Below are 9,354 nucleotides of genomic sequence, written 5' to 3'. Positions count from 1 at the left end.
CTCCTCCCTAGTGAGGCGCCCAGGAGGAATCCTTACCAGATGGCCGAACCACCTCAGCTGGCACCTTTAGGCAAAAAGGAGCAGCGGCTCTACTCCGAGCTCCTCTCGGATGACTGTGCTTCTCACCCTATCTCTAAGGGAGACGCCAGCCCCCTCCTGAGGAAACTAATTCCGGCCGCTTGTACCCTAGATCTTGTTCTTTCGGTCATGAACCGCTGTTGGGAATTGAACCTCTACTATTTCTAGACAGGAGCAGAGGGAGCCTCCCAGGAGGTTTTACCTCTGCAGAGCTGTGGCCTTTGTTTATGAGCAGAATGTCTCCAGACTGGACCAGTGTAAACCAGTGGGCACGGAGGAGAACGTCCAAAGCAAACAGCATCCTCCCGAGAAAATAAACAGCCTCAATCATCTTCAAGTGAGACAGACAAACAATTTAATCCCCTTCGCTGTTTACAAACAAAAAGATCCTTCAGACAGGGCTCCAGCTACTTTCTGATCACTGATTCTGCTTTTGGTTTATTTTCTGTTCAGAATGATTCAATCACCAGACCAACAACCGGGCTTATTTTCAGCCAATGATAGAATGATATTGTTAGGCCCATGATGCTTCACTGTCTCACAGTCCCACAGTATGTTTGTTGTAATCTTATTCTGAGGAGTCCCTGCACTTCCTGTCAGTCCTCTGCATTTTCCACCTTCAGAATTTGTAAGGTAGCCTACACAATATCTTGTATTGCTAGCACAAATTTGACCTCACTAGTAAAATCAAGGAAATACATGTAAAACAAAGATAGTTTATGAAAAATGCCAAGAGAAGTGGCTTTAATTATGACTCTCATACATGTAATCTGCAATTTCAGGAAATTCTGTAACATCCTTAACGTGGCTATGTGTAACTTTCAGTTTGTGTTGATTATAGCGGTTGCTTTCAAAAGTGGTAGTGTTTTTACCACACCTGCTGTTCTAAAGTTCTTTTCTGTACGGTGCTTCATTTCCCACTGTACAGTACTGGTTAGTGTCACCAGGAGGTCATATAGTTGCGATGAATGTTATGCTCAACTATATCATCATTCATTTACAATAAGAGAATAAGCTACAGATGCTTCGTGGCATTTCAAGTGTTGCATAGGGTAACGTGTTGGATGTGTGCGAGCTAAACCTGGTATCACTGTCCCTGTATCACTTGACAAAGCTTTAAGAGTTTGTTGAGGCAACCAACATAATGATAATAAAGATTAATAGCGCATTTCAAGTAACGAGATTTCCAGCTATCCAGGGAGTTTCTGGGACATGTATGCATGTATTGAAAAAAAAAAAAAGATGACAAATGTCAGAAAAAACAGACAGACAAAAACTTTGGGGGGAAAAATGCAACAAAATTGTCCCAAACAACCCTTGAAAATGCAACAAAACATTTTTAAAAAATGAACATTTCAACAAAAACTTTGAAAATTGGCACAACAAAAAGCCAGATAACGCAACTGAAAAAGCTACAAAAAAGTTAAAAAAAAAAGGGACTAAAACTTTGGAAAATGCCCAGTTTTGACCATTTTTTCCCATGTCAATTACGTCTACGTGACCTACTGTATCAGAACAGGAAACGTGAATTTATGAATCACAAGGTAAAATGTTCTATTGAAATACTAAACCAAATTCAGTCCATGCTGTAGGTAAAACTGTCTTAAATGAGTACAGACAGGGACGGCAGTTTGTCCGTGGGGACTTGGCATCTGAAGGGTCGCCGGTTCAAGCCCGGCTACGGCCTGGTATCTGGAGAGCTGCCAGGCCGACGCCTGGGCAACTGCTCTGGGTTCCTGTCCTCGCTTTGACATCCCTCCAACACTGCATGTGAATACTGTCCTATTTGTGCATGTGTGTGTATATTTCTGGGGTGGGTGTGAGTGTAAAAATAACTGTTTTTAAGAACAAGTTCAAGATGGCGCTGCGCGAGTGGCAGCCTCATGTTTTGCGCTTTAAGTGTGTTTTTTACACTCTTATCATATGTATTCTGTTTCTTTTTGCCCCATGTCTATTGAATGCGTTTTTTTCTTATTCTGATGTGTGTGCTTTTTTTTGAGCTGCTGTAACAAGGGAATTTCCCCAGTGTTGGATTAATAAAGTCTATCTTATCTTCTTGGTTCCTCAGTTGTGCAGTTTGGATGCACGATGTACTGGAAGTTGGACAAGAGCACCATCCAGTGTATGTAGGGAACAATGACCGTGTCATGTTAAATGCTCATGGTATGAACGAAACAGGGCACTGTTCACCAACACAACACTCAGAACCCCCCCCAACCTTTGACTAAACAAAGTCAATCAACACTGTTCTGCTGATCTACCTCAGGTACTGTATATTTCAATCCTACAATTTCAATATTGTTCTTAATATATTACCATTGCTCTGAACTGCCTTGCTTTGCACTATATTTTATGGAGTTAATTTGTTAACTCCATAAACCTTATGTTCGGGAGCAGGGCAACGCCTAAACCACACCTCAAATCACCAGACAACCCTACGTATACCATGTCTCTTATTGCCTGACCCACCCTCCCTTTCCCTCTCCTTCATCCATCTTCCCCCTCTTCCCTTTCTGTTGCACATCTCTCCCATGTCTCTTCTAGGTACCGCCTGGGGGTCTGGAAACTATTTGGGCGAAAACTGCTTCTGAGACGGAACCCCACACTCTGAGTCTCCTCCACCCGGTCATCACACATCCTCCCAGACCAGCCTTCAGACGACATCCACATCCATTTATCTGCACATTCATAATGTTCATCTGCACATTCATAATGCTCATTAAATCTTTAACTGACACATGGTTGTGGTGTGGTCCATGCTAGTGGATATTTAAATCTTTAATCTCAGACTATACTGATACACTGTATACTTCCCCCTCTTCTATTATTTTATATTTTTTATAAAAATTGTAAATTCTATTGTAGTGTTGTACTGTATACTTGATATTATTTTTTATATTTCTTACTGTCCTTTCTGTTTTTATTCTTTATATGTTAAGTGAGTGTTGTCCTTTGAGAGCAAAGATTAACCAGAGTCAAATTCCTGGCCAATAAAGCTGATTATGATACTTTATACTATATTGAACACGTAAGTGCAACTCAGCTAATAGTAAGTAGATAGATGTTACTACAGTTATGACAAGTGGGTAATATCATCAACAGTAGCGGCGGACCGCGCCCACAACTGTGGCTGTGTTTACCGATGATGATCCCGCTGACTGGTCTTTATTCCGTTTTGCCGGCTGTTCTCGTCTCCAAACTGGGAACTTGTGTGTTTTTCGGATATCTCCTTTGCAAATCTCATTGTCGTATAAAAGATATTTATGTTTCCGTCCACAGCCGATTCCCTAATGGTTGTCCAAGATGCTGCACAGCTGTGGTTGCTGAGCTATTTGTGGTGCAACTATAAAGCTTCGATTGAAATTTGATCCTGAAGGCCTAACCCTATGACCCTGATTTCACCACTAATGCAACAGGCCTAATTTCACTGTCACTGGACAAAGAGAGTAATATCAAAAGCACAGAGGAACACTGTTGACCAGATGTGTGTCAGTATTGCACATCAGTCTGCTGCAGCAGAACAATGCCTGGGATGGCAGCTGGCCAGACACATCAGCTCCCCCTCTTCACCGACTGCTCTCAGTATGGAAATGTGTCCTATTCTTTCAAATCTCATTGTAAAATAATAGCTGTTTTGCCTTTCACTTGGCATCCTACCATAATGAATCAAATAGAATAATTCATATTCTTGTTTGTCGCAGGTCTGTCCCTGTTCAGTGCATATTTATTCACATTAGGTGGAGAAAGAACTTCTTATTTGGGGGTTGAAAGCCAAAATGATTTAAAGGGATGTGATTTATCCTTCTTACTTCCTCATTTATTCTCTCTCTCTCTCTCTCTCTCTCTCTCTCTCTCTCTTTCTATCTGTGTGATTCAGGCCTGTGTGTAATAACAACAGAGTGTAAATTGTAATTTCCCCTTGTGGAATTAATAAAGTATAAATTATTATTAATATTATTGTTACTCTCTTTGTCAGTCACTCTCTCTCTCTTTCTGTCTCTTTCTCTCTCTCTCTCTCTCTCTCTCTCTCTCTCTCTCTGACATCCACTCGTACACACTTAAACACCACCATTATTTAGACAACTATATGCCAGAGGGGCAAAATTGCAGCAAGCTTCAATTCAGTGATCATTTACACAACCATCCCATTAACAGTTTAAGAGACCAGGGGTCAAAGTGGAGATTTGTGGAATCACAAGAATGATCATAAAGGTAGAAAAAAAAAACGCCTCTCTCAGACGTGCAGCGACACACACACACACACACACAGCAGAATTTTAAAAGGCAGCATGTATAGAACGGTGTGGATTTAGGCAAAAGCTCATAAACCTCCACGTGAGGTGGTGGAATGATGGGTTTCCGCCCGGCCACCCCACCATCTGTCCAACATTACCATAACACACACACACACACACACACACACACACACTCGTAACAATTTCAACAGCAATTTGTCTTCAGTGTTTTGTGCATTATCCAAAATCACCGGGAGTTACCGTTTGTTAAAGGAAATGTTGCCGTTTAATAAATTTAATCAAGAGTACATGTTTTAGCACCACGCCATGAAATCCACTCACCTCCGTTGTATTGCTTTAGATAGATAGATAGATAGATAGATAGATAGATAGATAGATAGATAGATAGATAGATAGATAGACAGATAGATAGAGAGATAGATAGATAGATAGATAGATAGATAGATAGATAGATAGACAGATAGATAGATAGATAGATAGATAGATAGATAGATAGATAGATAGATAGATAGACAGATAGATAGATAGATAGATAGATAGACAGATAGATAGATAGATAGATAGATAGACAGATAGATAGATAGATAGATAGACAGATAGATAGATAGATAGATAGACAGATAGATAGATAGATAGATAGATAGATAGATAGATGGATAGATAGATAGATAGATAGATAGATAGATAGATAGATAGATAGATAGATAGATAGATAGACAGATAGATAGATAGATGGATAGATAGATAGATAGATAGATAGATAGATAGATAGATAAATAGATAGATAGATAGATAGATATTGATCCCAACAGCATGATCAGAGATAGAGATCTTGAAACCAGGGTAAATTGACCCAAAATGAAAATTAATACCAAGGGTGAGTGAGCTTTGTTTTTAATTTGTATTCATTAATTGTGTTTTTTACATAATTTCTGTGACCCTCTACAATTATAGGGGGGGTATACCTCTTTCAACCCTGAATCATTTACACGTTTGTGATGTTGAATGATGAAGAATGCAATTATAATTCCTGTGCGATAACCCAGCAACACTGTCTCTAATCAGTTCGTTTACTGGTTCCACTTATTATTATTTATTCATTATTCTCTATTTCAGAGCTGTTCATATTGTAATATAATACTTATACAATAACATACTACTATTTATTCCAGCATCCTTTGCACTATGCTCCATAATTCAAATAGTACTAACTGTCATAATTATAACTTCCTCCTGCAAACTTTGCATTCTTCATTGCACTATTGCCTCAACCTGTCTACATTGTTTCTGTTCATAGTGTGTATATTGTATATTGTTTGTTTTGTATGAGTAAGCACATTGTGAGCAATATGATCCAAAGCAAAGTTCCTCGTACGTGTCCTCAGACTTGGCAAATAAAGCTAACTCTGATAACTTAATTTCAAAAATCAAGTTACAAAATTGTTATTACAGTGCTTCTTTTTACAGTATATAAACAAAAATAAGGAAGGGAAAGAGAAAAAAAAACTACCAAAGTCCCTGTCAACAATAGCCCTCCGATCAGGATTCTGCTTGTCCAGTAAGATATGATACCAAAGGTTGCCAAATGTTCTCAAGACCTTTTAGTTTGTCCTCAAATCCGAATTGTCTCAAGGTGGAGTGTGTCCATTGTCTCCGTGAGCCATATCTTCAGTGTTAGCCCCTCTTTCTTTTTCCAGAACAAGAGGACACATGTCTTTGCCGTGAGAATTTCATATGCCAAGAAGCACTGTTGTGCCATGGAATCATAACTAATTCAATTCAATTCAAAGTGTAATGTCATGCACCAATAAGGAAACACATTTCCCAGTACAATGACATTCTTCCTTTGCTGTCCACAGAATGCCAAACAATGTCAAATCTACAATGTATACTACAAAAAAAACCTATTTATAAAGTGGCTCCTCCTTGGAAAACTTCTGTAGTGACGAATGAGGAAAGCTTTCTTCTAAAGACTGCTGACACACTGCTTTGGTAAAGTAGTTTTCAGAAATACAGTACATATGCACCATTTGGAGCAGTGAATCATTCCTAAATAAGATGCAGTTCCTCTGTTGCAGTCAGGTCGTGTTGGCGTCAGTCATAAATCTTACGTTAGATGGCATGAGTGAGGTAAGCAACCTCGAAAACACAGAGGAACACATCACATGTGTCTCTTTCCAATCTCACAGAGTGGCCGAACCTCCTCTTCTGCATCAACCTTTTGATTGATTTTTTGGGGGGATAAAAGGGAATCAGTGCAGGGTAGGAGGACAATTATGCAAATGAGAGTGGGATGGGACAAACTGGGCTGTGGAGACAAGTCCTATACTTCCACCGTTGGCAAAACCTGACCAATGAGCTTCAGGTTTTGTTCTTTTCTTACATGAGGTGGTCATTATGATGCCAACCCATACTGGATTGTTGAGGCCAAGGCTGATATTGATATTTAGGAATAAAAAATAAAAAAAATCTGACATCATATTTATAATTGTTCCTCCTCTCCATACTGGCCCTGCAGTAATCCATTTTTAACACGATTCTAATGTAAGAGATATAAAACTATCATTTTAATTTGTATAAAGAATACAAAATACATTACCTAAAATACAGCCTACAAAACATTAGTGTATGGAGAACTACAAAAACACAGCATATTGTACGCACAACACAAACCAATATATCTGTGATGAGTCCATGTCCATACTATATCTTTATCATTCCTTTGTCACTTTTTCCCCTTCCCTCGCAGATCACTGGCGTCTCATCACTTTCCTTCCTTTCAGGTCAGGGTAGATAAGGGCTGTTCTGTACTCTCTCACCCCCCTTTTTTCCACTACAACTGTCTTATTTGCCCATGTAAATGTGAATGGTAACCAAAAAAAAGCATGAATAAGAAAAAAGTCAGTTGCATCAGTGAAATTCAAAAGAGGATAATAAATGGGAAACAGGTAACAGGACTGTGTGCTGCTCTTCTAGCAGGCTCCCAGCAGGGGGCAGCAGAGGCCCAGCATCTGTGAGCAACACAGCAGCCACTTCCATCCGTTTAGCTGCAGTCAGCCTTGACCCAGTGTTAGAGAAACACCCAGAACAGTGTCCGTACAGTACTAAACCCTGCAGGGAGAACAGGTGTGAGCAGGTCACACCTGCTGAGGAGGGCCTTGTTCTCATTTCACAAGACTTTGCTTGAACCATTGGAGGGTAAGTTATTGGTAACAAATGTTTTTTTTTTAATTATGGAGCTGATAATGATCCTATGAGGAATCTTGTGTTGCTCAAATCTTTTCACTACATCAGAAGTCTGACATTTGACGCTCCAGCTGGCTCCTGTCTCAGCTCTTCTTCCCTTTTTGCTTTTGAGTCACTACCGAAAAAAAAGAAGAAGAGTTGTCACATAACTGGGAATTCCAGAGTTTGGTTCCAAAATGCATCACTGGAAAATCGCATCTTTCTTAGGACTACTGATTCCATGAGAGTAAAACTCTCATTTGTTGACAGAAGCCTTTGCATTCAGATTATGACATAGTGGGAAAAACTGAGTTGTTACTGCAACCAAGCTTCATCCAAATTACATGTGGTGTTCAGGGTAACTTGTGGCAACTCTGGGAGCCAGCGTTAAGTGTTTGGGGTCATTGTCCAAAGCCAAACAGGAGTTTGCAGAACAAAATCTCTGAAAACCATCTCACTAACATCTGTTCATAGCCCCAGCCTAATAAAAACTCAAGAATGCTGCTAGTCTGTGGGCTTTACTGCTTATGGGGCTACTTCACTTTTTCCATATGCTGCAGCAGCAGCAGCAGCTTGCACGGTCTGGCAGTGTGAGACCTTCACAGTTCAGCTTCCAACAGATTTTGTCTCTGCTCCAAATGCATGTGTCCAGCCCGAAACTGTGCAATGCTGTACACACTGTGCAGAGCACCTCATGCAATTAGGTGCCGGCGTCCGGGCCTTAAAGTCCCTCTGAGCAGCTCCTACTATTTGTGGTGCAAGAATCTGTTTCAGACTGCAGCCTGGGATCCATCTGCCTCAGATTTGCCACGTATTTCCAGAGCGGGAGACTGGCTCACCGGTGCATTTCTCATGGCGATGTGAAATAGTGTGAGGAATCTGCTCTGTGTGTGTGTGTGTGTGTGCGCGCGCGCTTTTGTGTGTGCACAGGCAGGCAGCACAATGTCACCTTGACTACAATCTCCAAGAGGCAATGAGGGCGCACCGCATCTGTACGCCACTGGACAGAGGAGGAGAGAGGCAGTAGAAGGTATATGTGTTGCGTGTCTCTCGGAGCCTGTGTGCGAATATGCCCAATGTGTGAGTGTGTGTGTGTGTGTGTGTGTGTGTGTGTGTGTGTGTGTGAAAGAGAGAGAGAGAAAGACTGAGGCGGGTATAGCTCTCTGAGACAGCTCACAGTGCTGGAGGATCCCTCTTCACATGCAGGCAGAGCGACGCAGAGATGTCAGGCGCAGCACACACAGGTGGGTCACACACAGCAGCAGCTGAGGGGACAGGTGAGACGGGCACCCGGGTGCTCAGGTTTCATGCTTCCTAATATGTGGCTGTTTTCAGTGTCCGAACTGCATCATGGTCATGCAAAACTACCAAACATGTCAAACGAGTTTGTGTGTGTGTAGAGGCCTGCAGTCTGGCCTGTGGGTCATCAGTGTTGATCAGCTGCTTTGGAAAGACAAACCTGTCAAATGTCAGCTTGTGGGGATCACAATGAGGCAAACGATGACAGATATTAAGCATTTGAAATGCTACTTATTTGTGCTTTTTCCACTTTAATAAAAAAAAAAAAAACACACCCTCTTTAAACTGTCTCTAATTCACTTGCTGATTTCTGGGATTTAAGTTCAAGCCAGAAAACTGTGGGCGAGCTCTCCTCCTGCCGATGTCCAGGTGAGTTGGATGCTCCCTTGGCCTGCTGACAGACAGCGCTTACAGACCTCCCAACAGCCGCAGAGGGACCTTCAGGCTTCCGTTCAATTACCATTGTCTTTGCCGGGACTGTTAAGGAGTAAAAAAA

General features: G+C 41.2%; 1 long non-coding RNA gene across 1 annotated transcript in view; it reads right to left on the bottom strand.

The window, feature by feature from the left end:
* Positions 1-2,961: 2,961 nt before the first annotated feature.
* LOC116687013 (uncharacterized) overlaps positions 2,962-9,354 on the bottom strand; it is a 6,997-nt gene continuing 604 nt past the window's right edge. Inside the window, exons 2-3 of the long non-coding RNA XR_004331451.1 lie at positions 5,615-5,621; positions 2,962-3,061 (exon numbers count right to left, since the gene is read on the bottom strand). This is a non-coding gene — a long non-coding RNA (uncharacterized LOC116687013). The remainder of the gene's footprint in view (positions 3,062-5,614; positions 5,622-9,354) is intronic.

This window comes from Etheostoma spectabile, chromosome 3, assembly GCF_008692095.1.
Source record: "Etheostoma spectabile isolate EspeVRDwgs_2016 chromosome 3, UIUC_Espe_1.0, whole genome shotgun sequence".
NCBI lineage: Eukaryota > Metazoa > Chordata > Actinopteri > Perciformes > Percidae > Etheostoma > Etheostoma spectabile.
The sequence above is the reverse complement of the archived record's forward strand: the minus strand, read 5'-3'. Positions and strand labels throughout refer to the sequence as shown.